Source organism: Triturus cristatus, chromosome 7 (genome assembly GCF_964204655.1).
Source record: "Triturus cristatus chromosome 7, aTriCri1.1, whole genome shotgun sequence".
NCBI classification, from domain to species: Eukaryota; Metazoa; Chordata; class Amphibia; order Caudata; family Salamandridae; genus Triturus; species Triturus cristatus.
Window position 1 is genome coordinate 451,307,807 of NC_140590.1, and position 20,556 is coordinate 451,328,362.

Genomic DNA, 20,556 nt, shown 5'->3' on the forward strand with positions numbered 1-20,556 from the left:
GGACCGCTCCACCGGCGGAGTTCACAGAGTTTTGTCCATACCCCACTGCACTTGGAGTGCCGAGTTCCACTGGGCGAAGTGGAGTCTATCGCTTACCGGTGAGCACATGAATTAGATAATGCTTCCCTTTAAGGGAGGCAGAAGGGTTAGCTGATGTGTTGTTGTCATGGAAACGCTGGTTACGCCTCCAGGCTATAATTGGCTCAGGCTGTTGACTTCCTTTGCCATTTGTCCTGTGCCTCGCTCACTTCCCGCTCCTCCTCGCGGGCTCAGGCTGAACAAGGCAGTTTCAGAGTAGAGGAGTCACTCTGTAGCACCCACCATGAAGGAGAAACAAATCCCAACCGGCTGTCACCTGTGCCTTACTCTGCTTTATCCTGCTCTGGCTGCTGTGCTGGCTGGACTCGTAAGAGGGTAAGGGCTGGATATGCAAGCCCATGTTTTGGGTTGTTCTGGGCTTCACTGGTTAATTTTTTTTATGGGGGCTGTGATATCATAATATCCTGTGTATCTTGCCGAGGCCTGTGTGGGGTGAAGGGCCACTGGCTCATGTTTGGGGAGCACCGGCTAGCCCCCAGTCGTTATTTATCTCACGTTTGAAATCTCTCCTGGTTTAAAAACAATCCCTCTGCTAATTTCCTATGTGTTAACAGTTCATCTGAGTTCATTGCCACGACTTCTGACATGTCTGGTTTACGTGAGGTAATCTGCATTACTCCCAGACGCTTCTTTCGCATCACATTCCTGACAACATGAGGCATGCCGCCTCCCTGACAGGCCAATCAAATCCCTGGTTTCTATCCGCTCTCCTTTTCACTGTCGATATCCACCGTGGCCATCATACAGATAATGCTGACTTAAGATCGAGCAGTCTAAACCCATGTAGGAGCTCAACAGATATCAACGAATGAAATCCCAAAGTGTAAAGCCCACAAAACCTCCACCCCTAAATGAATTTCCTCCAAGGCACATGTAGCAGTGTCACAAAAAACATAAGCTTGTGAAAGCATGGTCGGACCCATAAGCCCCTGGTAGCTGTGAGCTGGCTTTCGCCTTGTTAAGAAACCCACTGGCCCAAGAATAAGCCTGTTTTTCAGGGTAAGTGAGGACAGCCACCCTAACATCCAGCCTACTCTGGTCAAGGATCACCTACTAATGCAAAATGATAAGCAAGACGACTCTCCGATCCAGGTAAAAAGTTGGGTAGGGCAGAGCTGAACTCTGGGAAATTCCCCTGACTTTTCATGCAACTCCGAGGAATTTCGAGTAGTGCAACTCTGCGAGCTCCGCCCACCTCTGAATGGGATATCAGATGGATAATGAGCATCAAGTTGTTAGCCATGTAGTTGGGCAGGAGGCATCTCCATATCATGTTGTAGGAGTCAGTAAAAATAGCCCAAAGGAAAAAGCATAATGCTTTTTACCCGACTGAATGAGTGACGCAGATTTTGCCAGAGTCGCCCCTGTGGACCTGGAATGCTTAAAATTAATATGAATACAGTCTCCCTTGACCACCTTTTTCATGTGGCCAATCCAACCAATTCTTCATGTCATCATGATGTGGTCAGCTTTTGCAATAGGGAAAATTAACTTTGAATGCAGCCAGTCTAACACTTTGGGCCAAATGCATCAAACTTAGGAATTGCGATTCCTAAATTGCAATTTTTAAGAAATTGCAGTTTAGGAATCGCAATTCCTTATGCATTTAGGAATCGCAAAAAAATGTGCAATTCCTACACATTCCTTATTTGCGAATCGCAAATTGCGAACCGCAGATAACGAATGGCTTCCCATTTATTCCTATGGGCCTAGAGGACCATTGGAATCAATGGAAATTGCATGCGCAATTTGCAAGTACCAAATAGGTACTCGCAAATTGTGCATGCAATTTCAAGGGTGCAAGGGTGCCAAAAGGACACACTGATGCGCACCTGAAAGTGCAATTAAAAAACATCTTGCACAAATACATGCCCCAAGGGCATGTTTGTGTGCAACATAGAACTTTGAAAAATGCACTTTTCTGCAGTTTTCAAAGTTTTCGCAAATTACCATCAACTTTAAGTTGATGGTAATTGGCGTTTCTTAAAAGCGAAATCGGTATTATTTTTTTGTTGCATTGCATTTAGGGAATCGCAATTTGTGATTCCCTAAATGGAATCGCGATTTAAGTAATCACAATTTTTGCAATTACTCAAATAGCGATTTTTGCATTTGCGATGATGCATCCCAAATGCAAAAATTGCTGTCGCAAAGGGGCAGATTTGGGGAATCTGCCCCTTTGCGACCTCAAAAAAACAATGATGCATGTGCCCCTCTGTCCTTTAGCTGTACAGCGGTTTCCACTGTGCCAGGGATAAGGGGCAGGACCTTTGTTATGATTACCATGTAAGGGCTACAGGCAGGGAGTAGGTTTATGGTCGTCGTATCAGGCACCCTCTCATTGCTGTTAATACCCTCCCATTTCCTGGTGCTTGAGTAGGACCATCAGCACCGGTCTCAAACGATTAAACATCAGCATCAGCTGATTTCTGCAGCATGTTATCCAGGAAAGTAGGTAGTGACTGTAGCTGGCAGGCTGCTTCGAGTCCCCCTTTGAATGATCCTCCTGTGTTACATAGTCTGAGGTCAGGATGCATTGGGCATTGTTGGTGTTGCTTATCCTGGCTGCTACAAACAGTATGGTCCTTCACACCACTCTGGGGAAGATGATAGCTATGTATTGATATTACAAGGCCCAGGTGTGAAACCCCTGCCTGAAGTTATATAAGACTAGATCCTACAGGGTCCAAACTCCTAAGATGCTTCAAGGAGTCCTCAATAACCAGGCATTTAGTAATAGGTGTTAAAAGGTGTTCCAACAGCCCTTTTATTTCACCCAAAAGTATTGCTCGTGATAATCCCAGGCCCAGAGCTGAAATGTTTGCCAGATTGGCAGATGGCCCACTTTCTTATATCCCTGGCACCTCTTTCGTTTAGCCGGGGTGGTCATTATTGTATGGAGATACAAATAACAAGCTATTATCCTGTGAATAGAAATTTGAGATTTTCATCATGGGAGTCACTATGTACAGGGCTTGAGGAGCTAACCCTGTCTGTGTGCCCAACACTCTCTTGATAGAAGTGACATTTCCTTCTATTGGAAATGTCTCAGGTGCTGCCCAGATGTTGCTATTAGTCTCTCTGCATGTTCTATTTCCTTATTGAGGAACCCCACCGGCTTCCTAATATATATATATATATATCTAGTCTTGTGGAATTTTGTCCTGCATTTATTGTTGAGGGAACCTTATACTTTACCATCATGAGTTAAGTCACAGACACAGCTGTAAGAAGAGATTTAAAAAAAACAGTACCTTGTGGAGTTACAGCACCATAGAAACAAGAGCAGTGACCCTGACTAGACTCTTCTGGGTGATGACGGGCAGTGCTGGAGCATGAAATGGATTTTAACCACTGCCCTTGTGGCATGGAAAACAGACAGTGGTGGGCGTGCTTCCAAAGGTGCAGGCTGGAAACTGTGTTGCCCGTGATGGTGCAGCACTATAGCCTTCCCTCAGGTGTGGGAGCGTTGAATGGATTTTAACCATGTACCTCCTGGCATGAAAAACAGTGGTGGGCAAGCACCCCCAGGATTAGGCTGGAATTTGTGGTGCGAGGACACCAAATGTATTTCAACCAAGCGCATCTTGGCACGGAAAACAGTGGTGGGCAGGCTGTGCCAACAGCAGGCTGGAACCTGAGGTGCTTGTGGCTTTATGGCTTGATAACCTTCCTACAGGTGAGGGAGCACTGAATGGATTTTAACCACATGTCTCCTGGCATGGAAAACAGCGGTGAATGGGCTGCCCCAGGGGGAGACTAGAACCTGCGGTACCTGTATAGTGTAATCGAAATCCAAGAAGGCTGACAAAAAAAATATATATATATATTTTAAATCTTTAGATATGCATCAAACCTGGCACAAACGTGCATGTGTACATGTCAGGGCATGCCAAGTACATGCCCATGTTGGCTCTAGACTGTGATATCATAAACATAAAATGAAAAAGCCTCCCCCAAATCATTTAGAAAACATTAAAATTCAAATCTTTTATTAATTAGATGTGCATATTCATATTTATTTATATGTATTATAGATTAATATGTACCATTCTTTTTTTCAGCTTCAATGCATATTCTGTAATGCCTAAAAATGAGTAGCATGTCAAAACTATACCTTATTGCAAAACCCACAATCAGTGGTTAAGCTTCCAGCATGATGATGTTATTGTAACAAAATAGTCCATCAGTGTTGTTTGTCAGGATAGCACTTAACTAGCCCAGTAAATGCTACATGCAAACATTATGGGTCTCAATATAGTGTTTTAGACCGTAACTGAAGAAATTTAAAAAACTGGAATGCGTACCTATGAATATCGAACTAGAACAGCTCAATGAAAGTTCTGGTAGTGAGAAGAAGCTAAGGACCAACAATGCAGTGTGGCATAAATTGTGTTTTAACAAGTGTGATAATGTAAAGGTGCAAAAAGCTCAGAAAAGAAAATATAGTGATGCAGAGCTATATGGTAGCCCAACTAAAACACAAATCAGATACTTCTTTAATGCAAAAGGCGAAAACAGATGAGGTGGATGCTAATGATCGTCAGAGTGACAAATGAATTCAAGATACATGACTTTATTGCAAAATTGTCCATGGGTGATATGCAAGCTCAGGAAGCTGAATACCATCATAAATGTTTAGTTGGATTCTATCACAGAGCACGCAGTATATGAAAAAATAAAAACAGATTACCTAGTGAAACCTCAGTAGAAGGAATAGCCATAGCTGAGCATGTATCTTTTCTGAAAGATTTGCTAGTGGGAGATGTTAAAACAATTTTCAAACTCTGTGACTTAGTAAACCTTTACGCAAACAAAGTAAAGAAGCTCGATTCCACTTCAGGTAAGGTTAACTTCACAAGACTAAAAGAGAGAATTCTCAGAAATACAAGAGGTTTGAAGGCATACAATGAAGGAAGGGACGTTCTGTTAGCTTTTTTAAGATTACATAGGATCCACATTAGTATATGTCTGAGAAAAGTCAAAATTCTGACGCCGCACATATTTCCAATGCAGCAAATGTTGTTAGAAGGGACATGATGCAGAAATATGCAAACTTCAATGGAGCATTTGTGGATTTATTGTAGAAACTGATCAGTTCCAGATCACTTCTTGGCCTTGTTAAATTGATACTTGATGGATCCGACGTAAGAGATCAGTATTCCTGTGAAACAGCCACTAAAAATATAGAGTTGTCTATTTTTGAATTACTGATGTTTAGGAGTGTTAAGAATTCAGAACCACACTCATTTTCCTTTTTTATACATATTAGCAACAAAAAAGTCCTATGTCCATATACATTGCTCTTTCTATCCATAGTCAAATGAGAAATCGAGAACTTAAGAAGAAGTTCCATAAACTAGGTATTTGAAATTCATATGATAAGGTTTTGCAAATATGTGTTGACTTAGGAAATAGCATTTGCACACTGTATGAGAGTGAACAAGTTATGGGTCTCAGGGTAAACTGGGCTAAGTCAGGCGCCTACTCTTTCTGCGAGAATGTGACCGAGGGAGACATAATCATTAATGGGACTGCACTAGACTGGTATCCGACCACGTTCAGATACCTTGGTATATATATCTACAGGTCCCCAGTAGACATACTGGAGGGTAATCTGGTTCGCGCCATCTCCTCAATAAGAGCACAGATGCAATCCTGGAAGACACTACCGCTCAATGTGATGAGCCTCATCACCTTAACTAAAATGATAGTACTTCCCAGGCTCTTGTATTATTTTGCGAATCTTCCTGTATATGTCCCAGTGAGACTGTTTAGGGACTTGGAGGGGTTAACCCGAGGCTTGATCTGGAATGCGGGGCGCCCTAGGATTGCAGAACAGAAACTGTATGCACCCTCGGAAAGTGGAGGATTGGCAGTACCTCATCTGGAACTCTATTACATAGCCGCACAATTACAGTGGGTCGCGAAGTGGCTACGCGGGAAAAATCTAGCGGACACGGCCACTGGTACAACAATCTGGACGCAGATCCAGATATGCGGATTGTTTCACCCCCTGACGAAAATTCCCCGCCCGACACAGATGCATATTGAGCTGGCACACAGATGTTACAGGAGAAGCCTTCACTTCACAAAAGACACACTCCCCTATGCCCCGACGCTACCACTTATAGGGACGCCTAGAGGTAGGAATCCTATAACCGACATGACATTGACGCCCTGGACTGAAGCGGGAGTGGAGACACTGGGAGATTTGTATGCAAGCGACACCTTGTTGCCTTTTGCGACACTAACAGCAGATACTGGTTTACCAGTGGGCCAATTTCTCCTATATGCAACCATTATGTGGACGTTTACACTAGCATGGGGGGACATGACAAATGAGCCACCGACACATCAACTATTGCAGTACCTGCATGTAATGGGGAGGGGTCACATGTGATACATTGGCTGGTACAGGCCCTGCTCATACATGTACTGAAGCCGCTGCAGAGACTTCGCACATATTGGACTGAGGACAGAGGCCGTCCCTGGACTGATAAAGAGTAGGAACAGGTTTTAGCCAGCGCCACACATATACCACGTAATTCACTATTCAAACTCATACAAACCTATATATTAAAAAGGGCGTATCTTTCACCAGATACAATTAATAAATATTTTAATATCAACACTTCCGAATGCCCAAGGTGCCGCCTCCTAGGAGCTAACCTACTACATATGCTGTGGTCTTGCCCTCTGCTTTTAACTTATTGGCGTGCGATATCGGAAACACTCACTACCTGCACCAACGCAGAGGTACCGGCCACATGGGAGGTCTGTATCCTGGGGTTTTATAAAAGAAATAAGGTCAATAAAGTGAGCTTCAGATTTCGAGAGTTGGGCCTCATAATAGCGAAACGACTTATAACTAAGAGATGGAAGCACAAGGATCCACCAGAGGTATTACATTGGGGGAAGTCCCTAGAAGTATGGGCACAGGCGGAGGGCACCACCCTACACAGGGAAGAAACGGCAGGGTTGCGAAAGTATTCCATTGCACAGACCTGGGATGATATGCTCAGAACTCTCATGCGCTCTAATGCCACTCTGCAGGCACCTCCCACACAGCAGGCAGAACCTAGCGCCTGATATGTCACCTGAAAGTAGTGCTGCATCTCTATGCTATCCCAGCTACAGCGGTTGGGTCAGACACAGGTCTCGCATTCCGTAAAGATGCTAAACGGAAGCATAGGTAACCCTAGCAACCATGCACCCGCATAGAAAACAGGAGCGGCGGCCCGCGTTCAATACCTGCATACTAGCCTAGACATGACTGTACCTAAATGGCACACTAGGTACTGGATACATCTTCCCTCAGCCAATTGATGTCTCTTTTTTGTTTTGATTTATTATTGGTTTTTAAAGGATTTGGTTGAAATATTATAAAAGAAGATATCTAATGAACAGGTACGGCATTTATATATATATATTGATCTGTTTGTCCATGAAGCGCTATATGATGCAATTCAAGAGTTGAGATCCAATATGAACAACATTCTCCTATAAGCATTGCTGTTTTCTCGCATTACTGACCGCTGCTATGAAAAGGCATATCAAACACTTTTATTCTGGCCCTCGATTGGAGATGACAGAATGTGTGGGCCGTGAGTGCCCAGGACGATTAATAACTGCATGAGCATTCCTATACTGTGGACACGAACGACACCATGACTATGAGAAGGAAATGCATCCATCTCTCTGCACAGTGTCATAAAACAAGAGATGTTATTACGAATGCGATGCCTATCGATGCTTGACAACTTATGTAATGGAAAAGATAAAATGTAATAATAAAGATTTTTTTTTTTAAATGAGAGTGAACCAGTTATGTGTCCTCCAAACCTAAAGATGCAGGTACTTACCAGTGGAAATATTGGTAACATAGATCACAACCCAAGTTCCATAGCAGCTAAAGACTCCTTCTATGGAACAGCAATAACTCTGACACAACACCCAGTACGAAAACTGGAAGGAATTGATCATGGTATTGTGTTGATTAATCCTAATATGGCAAAGTGAAAACAGATTTCAAATCTTCCAGAACTGTATACAAATATCGAACCAGCTTCAATCAACAATACAGATTATTCCCTTCCATATCTGTAGCAGTTGATCGTCAAAGTGATATAATTGATGCTGTTAACATCTATGAATATACATTTCTTGAAAATGTGATGTGCAATGTTGAGAGTGGAAATATTTCTTCATAAGAAAGCATATCTTGGCAGCATATCATGCATCATTGCTAAGACCACTTTCAACTACTGCATTGTTGCAGCTGTTCACAGAAAGTGCTCATTCTAAATCCATGGTCTTGTATTGCATGAAAGTCATTAAAGAGTCTATTCATTTTCTCAATCCAGGGCAAACACCCATTATTTCAATGGACCAACCTCTCTTTTCTGTAGCAAGAAAAATTCGATGGGATGTACCACATCTATATGGTGAAGATAAATACTTTGTGATGATGATGGGACATTGTATTAAAATGACTTTCTTTAAAGTACTTGGAGACTGCCTTTTCAACAGTGGATGGACCACTATGTTAGTGCAAGCTGAAATTCCTACCATATGAAAAGCTGATGCTATATTAAGGTTTCCCCCTTAACCACTACACGTCATGCTCATGAAATTATTGTTGCTGCACTGTACATATTACAGAGAAAGGCTTAGTAAAGTTATCTTGAATTTAGACAGTTCTATGAAGAAATATGGGAGTTTTATAGCTGAGTTAATTGGAAATCAAATGAGTACCCACAATTTTGGGCAATTCAATTGTTTGCTCAATTAGCGAGGGTAACTTTGAATGTTATATACAAGTACTTGATCAGATTTTTCCATGGAAGTTTGCTAGAAATCATAGTAATCATTCTCGATGGTTGTCTGTTCACATTTGCGACATGGCAAAACCAGTAGAACCAACAGAAAGGGCATGCAGTTCCTCTGGGTGACCTCCAGAGATGAGCATAGCTGAGCTGAACCCTCACGTCAGCAACCTGCCACTCTTATCTTGTTGTTAACCAGGTGGATAGCCAGCCTCAATAAAATCATATTTTGGACTATCCAACTTGTTTTAAATCACCCACATTCACCCACATCTATACCACTGGGCCCCTCACATGCACTGCACCATATGGCCAGGAACAAAAGATCTCCGCTAAAGAGCCCCTTTATGGGTGCCCGTCGGGTATTGCAGCGTCGACCCGACGAGGAGCAGGTCTATATGATGAAGCATGACACTTAGCTTGCTTTGTGTGTGAGAACCCTTGTTCCGACAAGAGGAATTCCTTTTCTCTTGTACACGGTCTCCTTGTTACATACACTCTCTCCCTTTACCGTGAGGAACTGCATACCCTTTCTTTTGGTATACTTGACAGAGCATGTATGCTGGACCATTCACAAAAGCCCTACAGTCCCCCTAGTTGATAGTAAAACCAGTAGAACGCCACCCACACATTCACTTAGAGTTTTGTAAAGGAAAGTTTGATGCTAATACAAGCAGCGGCACATTATCATCAAATGCTCTAAATCAAAATCATGAGCAGAAAAAATGCTATCATCTCGGGAGATGGAGGTGCTATGGGTCTGATAAAAAATACAGATGCTCTCAGAAGTTGGATGATATTTAGGCCAGAGATTTCCAGGGTTGTATATGAATTTGAACCAACATTTGTAAATGCAAAATAAAACTACCTTTGCCACCAGGAGCAAATACCTAGTGTACAACAATCTTTCACAAAAAATGTCAAAACTCTACTGTACACAATTAAGAAAGTTGGTAATCCATTTATGGAGGAGCGCAATGATATACCCAATCTGGACAGCAACGAAGTTAAGCCCATAACATATACAATAGCAAGGAACAAACTTCAATTACTCAGCACCAGCCTGTGTAAATTGTCTGCGTTTAAAGGCAAACTATCCTCATTAAAAGTAATTGCAATGTGTTTGCTAGATTATATATTGAGTGTCAGACAAGAAATGGTAATTTGGAAGAACTTTTCAAGCACGAGAATCAGTCTTTTCCGCCATCTATACCTGTGAGTGGAAAACTCAGACAAGTACAGAAGTCGCAGCTTTTGGACAGTGTTGCTGGAAGCACCACCATGAACAGCACTGCATCAGAAGTGGATGTAAATATATTAGATGGTGCAGCTATAGTAAATCTGCTACCTCCTAGGTCTTAACAAATATTTAATGATTACACTGTAACAGTTTTTATACCTTACATGGAAATTTCAGCAAAAAGCATGAAATGATTGGATCTTGTGTGGGATATGCATCTTACAGGAGGCATCAAGCAAAGTGTTAGAGAAAAAAGAGGTGAGGGTCATCACAAGCACGTTGAATCTAACACACCTGTACCCAAAGACTAGAATAGTTTCCTTAGCCAAGTTCAAAACAAGTACAGACTTGTTTGGTTTACTGAGTAGGCATGTGACATTTATTAACATAAAAGGAAAGCAAGTAATTGTCACCTGTCAGGATTAAATTGCAAGTTCCAAGCCGATTACGAATTTCAAAATGTTATTGCCTTGCAATCATGAGAAAACAGACACACGAGTTATACTTTATTTTTGTCCATGCAGCAACTGAATGTCATTCTGAAATAATGATTTATACAGTAGATACCGATGTCGTCATCCTTGCGATTGCTAATTTTAAAAACATTGGATGTCAAAAATTGTGGTTAGCATTTTGTACATGAAAATAAGTCCTCTACAAACTAGCTCACAGTATTGCAGCAAGCTGAGGCTTTGAAATATATGAATTTCTGCCCCTGTCCCAAATTGTTACTGGATGCAACACCACATCAGCCCTTCATGAGAAAGGGAAGAAAGCTATTTATGACACCTGGATGGCACTATTTTCCATTACGCCCGTATTTACGTTTCTGTCAGATTGACCAAGTTCTGTTGATCCTTTTCACTTCAGAAATATCAAGAGATTCATTGTACTAATGTGTAGCAGCACTAGTCCAATGCAGTGCCCTGAGTATTTGAAGAATAGTTCCAAAAGCTATTTGCCCAGTAGAACACTATGTTCTAGCTCTGCAGGTAATCTGTTCTGTCCTTTTAACCCTCCTCATGGGGAGACAGGAGCTTTATCATCTGTACTGCCATGAATTGGAATAGTCTTCCTTTGGAATTGAAATCTGCCATTTCCTTTTCTAGCTTTTAGGGGAATCCTTAAAAACTTGGTTATTCGGAAATTAGTGGGCTTACAAATCCTTGTTCACTTACAGCACAAAGATGCCTCCTGGCATTCGTGCACTCTACAAGTTTCTTCTAATAATAAGACTTTATTGTTTGGGTAGAAATCATTACAATTTAAAACACATTCGATTCATTCATAAGAGAGCAAACTGAATAAAAAATACAGAACTTATAAATAGCTTAAAACCCTCAACATCATTTTAGGCAGATAATGTACAGCTCGGAAGCCTGGATCTGATCGGCTATTATTGGCAGTCTAGGGTTCTGTTGTTGAGCCTGCAGACTGAATGCGGCCCTCCTGAGGGAATAAAGATTTGGCGGCACTAATGTCTCCCGACAGATTTGATGCCTTTTTGACAAATTTGGTAAGCCCAATGTTCAGTTTGGTGTTGTCTGGATTTAAGGCAGCTATTATAGCCTGGCGGCATGATCGAACTCCTAGCCTGATCCATTCTTCCCGCAATAATGACCGTCTGACTGTAAGCATTGTGGGGCATACACAAACTATGTGTTCCATTGCTTCGGAGTGATAGCCGCACAAACTGCATTTGATACTATTGCCTGGACAGCGCCATTCGGGAAGGTTCTTTAAAAATGGCCAGTCACCCATCCTCAGAGCTAAAAACATTTGTTTCCAATAAAGTGAAAATGGGCTTGATAAATAGGGCAACTCGACGCCTGGTTTGAAATTGGAAATTACTGCCCAAGTGTGTTTCCTTTTTGACAGCGTTGCCCTGTCTAAATGAAAGGACCACAATCTGACACTCTTCTTGATGGCAACCTTTAGCACCCGCTGGAAGGGGCTTTGTTCCCCAGAGTTATTTGACTTCAAGTAATTGTAAACTGTGATCCAGGTGTTGCCGATATTTCTGGCTAGTCTGGTTTTTCGATATTTCCTGCCAAAGTCTGGCCTCCAGGGAACCCTCCACGGCGTGGTGCAGTCTGTTACAAAACTTCATAAATGCACCGGCCTCTACACCATGATGGTCTAGTAGGCCCAGTTTGAGTCAGACTTGGGCTGGTGAAGCTGATTTTAGCAGGCGAAAAGCACGTTTAAAATGTTTGATTGTTAGTCTGTTTAATGAAATACTTGTTGTGCCCTTCGTGATCTCGTGCCCATACAACAGAGAGTTGGTTATCTTAGTCTTCATCACTTTCAGCATAGGGGTTAGGCTTGGGCCAAGTAGCTGTTTGGACAGTTTCGCGGCAGTGGCCTCTTATGACAAGGCTTTGGTCCTTAATGCATCTTTCTGTTTGACAAATGAACATCTGGTGTCAAGAAAGATTCCCAAATATTTGTAGTAAGATGTTGATTTGAGCTTTGCATTATTGAAGTACCACCCCCTGTATGACCTCTTTTGCTTCCCGAAAGATATTGTTTTAGTTGTTAGCAAGTTCAGTTCTAAAGAGTTTCTTGTGGTATAGGGAAGCAGTTCGTCTAGTAGACTCTGTAGGCCCACTTTTGTGTGGCGTCGCCATACAGCAGGTTGCTGATGCGGGTTCCATCTAGTTGAGGGGGGTGGCAGTTAACACTATCAAGTGATGGGGATACATCTGATATAAAAAAGTTAAAAAGGAGTGGAGCCAGCACACAGCCTTGTTTGACACCGGTTTTGGTTCCAATCTATCTGGAAACGTGGGAACCTTTACCCAACTTGATTTTGATCCATGTTTCCATGTGGAGTACAACTATAGCATGTAAAAGGGTCGGGGGTATGCCCCAGGACTCTTTAAAATCCGCTTTAAAATCAACAAAGCAGCAATGTAGTTTGGTTTGTTGAACTGCCGCTTTCTCCATCAGGATGGTTAAGGTAAGCAAATTAGTTGTTGTGCCAGAGTTGGCCACGAAACCCATATGATTAAAAGGGAGGTGCATTGTTGTGTCGGCCCAGACCTGCAGCTCTTCCAATAAAATGCTGGCATAATATTTGGACTCAACGTCGAGGAGTGCTATCATTAGATAATTATTAGGATCATTTCTCTTCCCACTTTTATAAATTGAGTGAATGATAGCACCTCTCCAGGACTCTGGAACGGTGTTATTTAGTCTGCAGTAGAAAAACAGGGGGGTCAGGTAAGCTGAACATAGGTTGACATCAGATTTGAACATAGCTTGGGGAAGACCATTTGGCCCTGGAGCTCCTTTGGCCCTGGCTTTCCTTATTGAGCATGAGATCTTTTTTGTTAGTTCATCTGATGTCACTGTGGTCTCTGACGGTGTGTCGTTGTTTTTCGCAGAGCCCTTGTTTATTGGTTATTAGCTAAGTGACTGAGATCGAGTCGTCTTGAGCTCTTGGGTTACGGAGATGAAATAGCGGCATTGGCTGGACTGAGGGATTTGAGATGGTCGTCCTTTTTGTTGTGATCTCTAAAATGAGAGGATAAAAACTGGGTCCATTCATCTGCACTGATGTTTGCACTACCGTGACCACTTCTACCTTGTAAGCCCCTATTTACGCAGGACCAAAATTGCTTTGAATTAGGATTTTTGCTTTCGTGAATATGCTTCAGCCAAAGTTGACCCTAGGCCGCTTGTTTTTCCCTGTGCATTGTGATCTTGAAAACTGTTTGGGCTTGCTTGTAGTTGTTGAATTTGTTTTTATTGCCAGGGCTCTTCCTCGACAGATGGAGTGCTCGATTTCTGTGTGCTTTTAATTTCTTTGTAGCCATTACAAAAATGGGGTAACCCAAAAGAAGTCAAGGACCTGGGTGTAAACTTGATACAAAACACAGTGGTCCTAGACCAATTGTTAACATGTGCTTGTGAAATGTAAAATTGAAATATATGTTGCCTAGTGCTCCTCTTGGGTGGCAATTCTTCAAATAGTTGGTTTATGAGGCTAGCCCAGCCACTGACAACAGAAGTATCTGACTCCAGTGGTTGGTGTAGTAGAGCTCTACTTTTTTCCATCAAAGGGAGAGCTGCAGCATCCAACCATTTTATTTGCTTTAGGTTCTCTTTGTGACAACCTGAATGGGTATGAGCGAGTTCCTGATGACATGGGATGGAGGCGGATAGTGTTATAATTTGTGGCCGATGGTCGCTCTCGCCTTGTGATGCGATGTAATAACTCTCAATCAGAGGCAGTATTTCCCTGCTCCTTAGGGTCAAGTCCAAAAAGGAGTGGGTTCGGTCGTCTGATTGGGTCCAGGCAGGAGGAGTGTCCTTATAAAGACGCCCATTCAATACGGTGAATCCTTCACTGGCAAGCTGGATTACTGCATACTCCCCCAGTATCGATGGTCTGTTTCATGCAGGAGTCGACTGTGGAAAGAAATGTGGGGGAACCTTTGGGGGATCAATCCCAGTGTACTTGGAAGAGTTACAATAGAGATTGGTGTTAAAATCTCCTGAAATTATGCTGGGGTAAGCTGCCGTGCTCACTTAGTAAATTGCAAATGATTTTGGTCAGACAGTTCATTTTAGATTTTTTCTTGGTGGTACAAGGGGAGATATAGACATTGAGAAGGAGCAACTGGCTAACAGTGGATGAGCCTCCCAACACTATTCCAGAGAGCCAGTCTTCTTCAAATGTTATCTGTGTGATACGTTGAGATAGTTTAGTTGATGCATAAATCGAAAGGCAGCCACTCAGCCTGCCAAACTTGGACTGTCTTGAGACGAATTACATAAATTCAAGTAGCCTTCTATGGGGATACTATCTACTGCCCAGGTTTCCTGTAAGAGAATGATGTCATGTTCCTTCAAAAATCCAAGGCTGGCGGCAGATTGTTTTTTCTGCCCAAATCCGTTGATATTCCAGGAACATATTGTTAGGCCGTGGTTGGAGATGTTTCAATCGTTCTGGCTTCTAGATAAGGCCCCTGGTAGCCATGACCAATCTGCTCTCTCTGGATTTTGCTGGTTAGTTGTAGGCTCTGGGGTTGCTGTTGGCGAGCGGCTTCTTGCTGTCTTTAATACTGAAAAGGGAGCCGAAGTTGTACTGAAAGTATGAGCCTGGTTATTTTCTCATATTAATAGATAGCGGGGGATGCTTGGCATTGTGATTATTATGCCCCAGTTTTTAAATTGATCGATTTTTGACTGAACCAGTTCCCGAATTGCTGGGGATGCTAGTGTGAGTTGGGTTGCTTCACCCATTTTAGGTCCTATGGTTCGTATAAATTCAATGGCAATTATGTCTTTTGATTGCAAGGTGTTTAAATCCGGGAATGAATTGAAGAGTCTAAGAATATTCCCTCGATTACAAATGTTGTGGTGGCCTCTGGAGATGTATTCTGGAGTTAGCAGCAGTTTAGTGCCTGAGTTATTGGTTGCTTGCATGAAGACCTCGTCGATCATTGCCAGCTTTGTTTGCTTTAAATTTTCTTCAGGGGGTAGCTTGGTTATGGATATAGCAGGCGGTGTAAGGGTCAATTCATGGTGATAGGTAATTGAAGGTAAAACAGGAGATCTTTTGCATGTGGCCACCAACTGTTGACGGACTGGTAGATTTGAGGGGTTCAAGTGGCCAAACTCTTTGGCTGTGCACTGTGGACCCAGATTGTTGTCCTCCACTGTAGATGGACGAATGGAGTTAATGTCTAGAAATGGCGTCTGAGAATTTGCAGTTCCTGGTTGCCCTTCATCTGGTGCTGGCGCCACTATTGGGGACTGATTAAAGCCAGATTTTACTTGGGTGAGTGGCTGCGAGGAGAGCTGTGGATCTTGAAATGGCCCTGCTGGTTGACTGATCTGTTGTGGGAGTTCTGTCTGAGTAACCATTTGGTGCGCTATTGATTACGGGCTCAGGTTTGCTCCTGTCATAGCTGGCACGTCTTCCCGTGGTAGCTCTGAATTGGTCTTTGGGAAATTACTAACACTTGAAATTTTCGTTTCAGTTATATGTTTGTTCCGGCACTTCCGCTGTCTTTTTTTTTCCCGTTTCGACAGCCGGTGAGTGTTGTGGTGGTTGGGTGGTTCGGTGGGAATTGCTTTGCCATCCGCTGGCTCCATAGGATGCGAGGAGAAAGGTCAGGGTTGCACTTCCAGGGTGTTGGACCCTGTACCAAGCTTGAAGGCTGGGGTGAAGAATCAAGTGGCCCGGCATTGGAAGCTTCTTGATTTCCGTTAATTCTAAGGCAAGAAATTGAGGTAAAGACGATAATGTGTCGATAATGGGGGATCAACAGCATACTGATTGGACCAGTTGAGCTTGGGATTGGGCTTTTATAATGAGTGAGCTAAGCGCCTCCAGTTTTTGATCAATCCCGGCAGTGTACGCCGCAAGTGTGTTTAAAAGGTTCCCCTGCAGGTCCATCTTCTCTGAGTGGTAGGTTAATGCTGCTGCCGTGGTTTGAAGGGTTTGCAGTAATTGAGACCATAGGTCTTTAAGGTTAATTGATGGAGACTTTTCCTGCACGGTGGACTTTTTAGGTTTGGTGATTAAGAACTATACGTCTAAGGGAGTGTAGATTACATTCTCATGGGGCCCTTCTGGGTTAACCATTTGATCGCCTTGGTCAGCGTTGTCGAGGACTTTCTAGATGTGACTGGTTGAGGTTGCTGAAGTGGGCACGTGAGTGGGTCATGACCTGTGGTGACAGAACTTTGGTACTCCTTCTTTGGTGATCAGGTATGATTGAGATTGGGAATTTTAGTGCTCTTGGGGAAAACTGACTCCGATTCAGGGCGGGCTGAAAGGTTGGCAGATAGGCATCTTTGGAGGTGGTAACTTGAAGAGAAGCTTGTTAGATTTGGGCTGTCTGTTGGGCTGACTGTTGAGAAGAGGCCTGGTGCAATAGATTGTCGTCTCGAGCATCTGGGGCATCTATAAGAAAAGATTCTGTCATTACTGGGGGGCTTGTTGGTGTCAAGCTGTCAAACCCACCAGCAGCCGCGTGGATCATGGGCTGAACCAAAATTTGATGCAACACTGCTGCTATTTTCGTAGGGGAAGGAGCCTGAAACTTATCCGATGGGCTGTTTTTTTTCCTCAAGGCTGTCGCTGGTGCTGAGCTCCTAAAGTAATCCCTTAATGAATCCTTTTTTATCGTAGATTTTATGGGTTCTGTTGGGCCTGATTTCGGCACTATGGTGATCAGGTGTTCATGCCCTGAGTCAAAGAATGTTTTTAGATTTGCTGGTGATTGAGGTTGCACGAGGGCCACTGAGGATACTGCTGAGTGTTCGAGGGAAGCCTTCGTATTTGCACTTTTTTTTAGAAGGCCTTGTTGGAGCTTTCCTTACTTGCCCCGATCTCATTCTAAGGGGCTTTTACTAGTGAGAGGGGCTGCATGTCTTCCTGATGGTTGGTTGGTAAGGGATCTTGGGGCTTGTGCTTTTACGGAGACTGTAGTTATTTTACAGAAACTGTAGTTTTGCAGTTTCACCAGTTGATTTTTGAATGACCCACCTGGGGGTGGGGCAGTGGGTGCCAGTGGGTGCTGGGGTAGCAGGGTAACTGGAACAACTGTGGGCAACTGAGGAACAGCCTTGATATCGCCAGAACACCTTATCCCAAGCCTTGTCTTCTCGTCTTTTTTATTTGTAGGTGGGGGTGCTGGCGATAGTAGGCTGTGGGCTGTGAAACAGCAGGGTAATACTGAAGTAAATCTGCGGCAGGTTAAAGACACTGCTGGACCAACATTGTGACTTCAGCCGGGATGGTGTGGGGATGATTATGATGAGGCGGTGAGGCGGCGGAGAGCTGGAATGAGAACAGGGGCAAGCGGGGCACTCAAAGCTGAGTTGCAGGCTGCACCGTGCTAGTCAGGCTGCCTCCACAAGACGCCAGGAGCACACACTTGCTGCGGCCGCCTGCGAAAGGGCAGCCGTGCTTGCCTCCAATGATCAGCAACAATCACCAGCAGTCCCCTGCAGTCCCCAGCGATGATATTTCCAGCTGGGATCTTTTCCTCAACAAACTGGCCGAGTGTGAACGGTAATGTTTCTTCATCATCGTCATCATTGAATAAAATAAATGGTGGTTGCCATTTCATGTTTGCAAGTGACAACAAAACTATTGATTATATTATTATGCTGATATTTAAGAATGGTAACTGGGTGGAACCAGCTTGCCACCTGCCTATTTCTTTAGTGGATGCTGAGGTGAAAATTATAGGCCGGATAGTGCTGAAATGTTTTATGGACTGGGCTGAAGGAGGGAAGATCTTATCAGACATAGAATATGGTTTTAGGTCTGGGTGGGGAATGACTGAGCAAAATCTGAATCTTCATTTCTGATCTCTATTTATATAAGATGGAGGTGGTTCATTTGGCTGGCATGGATAGAAAGATTTTTGGTGGAGAAATGTAAAGCTGTCCCACGGGGAAACAACATGCTGATGCCAGGCTTGCTGTACATAAATGATACTGTATTAATGGCACGTACAGCAAATGGCCTGCAACTCTTAATAGATTGTTTTTATGATTTCATGGATAGTTTAGGCCTAAAAACAAAACCTCCTGAGATCTTATGTTATGGTGATTGACCCTAAATATGTTAAAACAAAGACTTTGGAAATCGACTGCCATTTTATAGAAAATACTAATCAATGTTGATACCTGGGTATATTCTTGATTTTCAAATTGAACTGGGACCCTTTATTGAGAACCCATGTGCAGTCTTTTAATAGGCTTGCTCATAATATTGAGGCCTTTGCAAGACATTTGGGTTAGGTTCATATAAAAACTATTTTAGATCTTCATAGAGCAAAATGTGTACTATCAGTTTCTTATGGGTCCAAAGGATGGGGATGTAAATCCTGTCACTCTATTCGGGTAGCTGAAAATTTGTACAGCTCAAAAAGCAGTGGGGTGACGCTCTTCTGCCTTAGCGGAGGAGCTGCCTGCTCAGCATGCAATCATTTGTGCAGCAGGTGTCTTAACCATGTAAGATAGTTTGAAAAATTCAGTCACTTTTTGATTGACTAATTAAGTAATTTGGAACAGATTTACTGTCACATAAATCCCTGTTGCCAATTGGTTTGCTGCATTTTTTTTTTTATATACAAATGTATAGGTTGGCTGTCAGATTTTGTCTTTTAAGGTCTGACCATCGTGACTCCACCTCCTTTCCTCTGTCAAGCCTTAAATGCTGATTTATGGGTTTCTTGAGTATTTTTCTCCAATTGCAGCACTGCTAACTACCCAAGTTTGCAGCCTCATTATACTGGAGCGGTGACATGATAGACCAGTATAGAACTCGAGCTCCTAATGGAATGGTAACTAATGGGTGGGTGCTTATTTTGACCAGGTGTATTTTGCTCTTTAGAATAAAAAGCTCCACAGCTCCAATGTCACCGACCGAAAACTCCAAAGAGACACAAGTATTTAGTTACCAAACTACCATCTCAGATGGTTACAAAGACCTGAACCATCCTTGCGCATCCCCAAAGCCATTCGGCCACTTGCTCACTTTTCTCCCTTTCACTAGGGACAAAAACACCGAGTCATATCCCAGCCATGCACAATCAGTCCTTCATCCACACCAGCTCCATTAGTTGAACCAATCACTTTGAGCATCATCCCTGCTTCCTACTAGAAGCTCACAGTGTGGGCTTGGAGCAAGAGGCCCTGCTACACCTCCAAGCACGGAACCACAGTGTCAATCCCGTGCTTCTGGCGCTATCCTCTTCACACTCTACTGCAGCACTTTGCTCATTTGTTTCACCGAAGAGTCACTAAATATCAAAAATGTAAAAGAGTTTAGAATTCTCAAAAGCAAAATACATTGTTCATTAAACCTTTAGACAATCAAGTTTCAGGACTCGAAAAAATAGTCTCTATTTTCTGAATAATTAATGAACGACCATTCTCTCCTACTAGGAAATAAATCATACATGCTGAAAATCATACCCACATTAGGAAGCCTCGCTAAGGGCCATCGAATGAGAATCCGCATTGAAAGGAGGGGTATTGCCGGAGCATTCTCCCACTGACGCAATAACGCTTTGCCATACGTCCTCCATTGCGGCGAATCTGACTTCAAGCCGGGCGGCAGTGAATGGGTGCGCGCGCTAGAGAGCTCCATCACATCCTCATCAAAAGCCCATTACAATACAACTGAAGCCGGAAACTGAAAAGAATAAGTCGGCACCGCATTTTCGATAGCGTGGCCGTGGTTGTTCTGGATGTTCTGAAACACAAAAGAATGGAAATCTCAGAGAGGTTGTCAATCATACTTACTGTAAGAATGGGCAATGTGAAAGCAAAACAACACATGTGCAGCAAAGGTGAAGGCCTCTTCCCTTACGTCTGTTCAACGTGATGAAAGATTTGCGGCCAGCTATGGAT

The 20,556-nt window shown here is 43.1% G+C and overlaps 1 long non-coding RNA gene across 1 annotated transcript in view; it reads left to right on the forward strand.

The window, feature by feature from the left end:
* The first annotated feature begins 301 nt into the window (after positions 1 to 301).
* Positions 302 to 20,556, forward strand: part of LOC146809911 (uncharacterized) — a 37,911-nt gene continuing 17,656 nt past the window's right edge. Inside the window, exon 1 of the long non-coding RNA XR_014965594.1 lies at positions 302 to 414. This is a non-coding gene — a long non-coding RNA (uncharacterized LOC146809911). The remainder of the gene's footprint in view (positions 415 to 20,556) is intronic.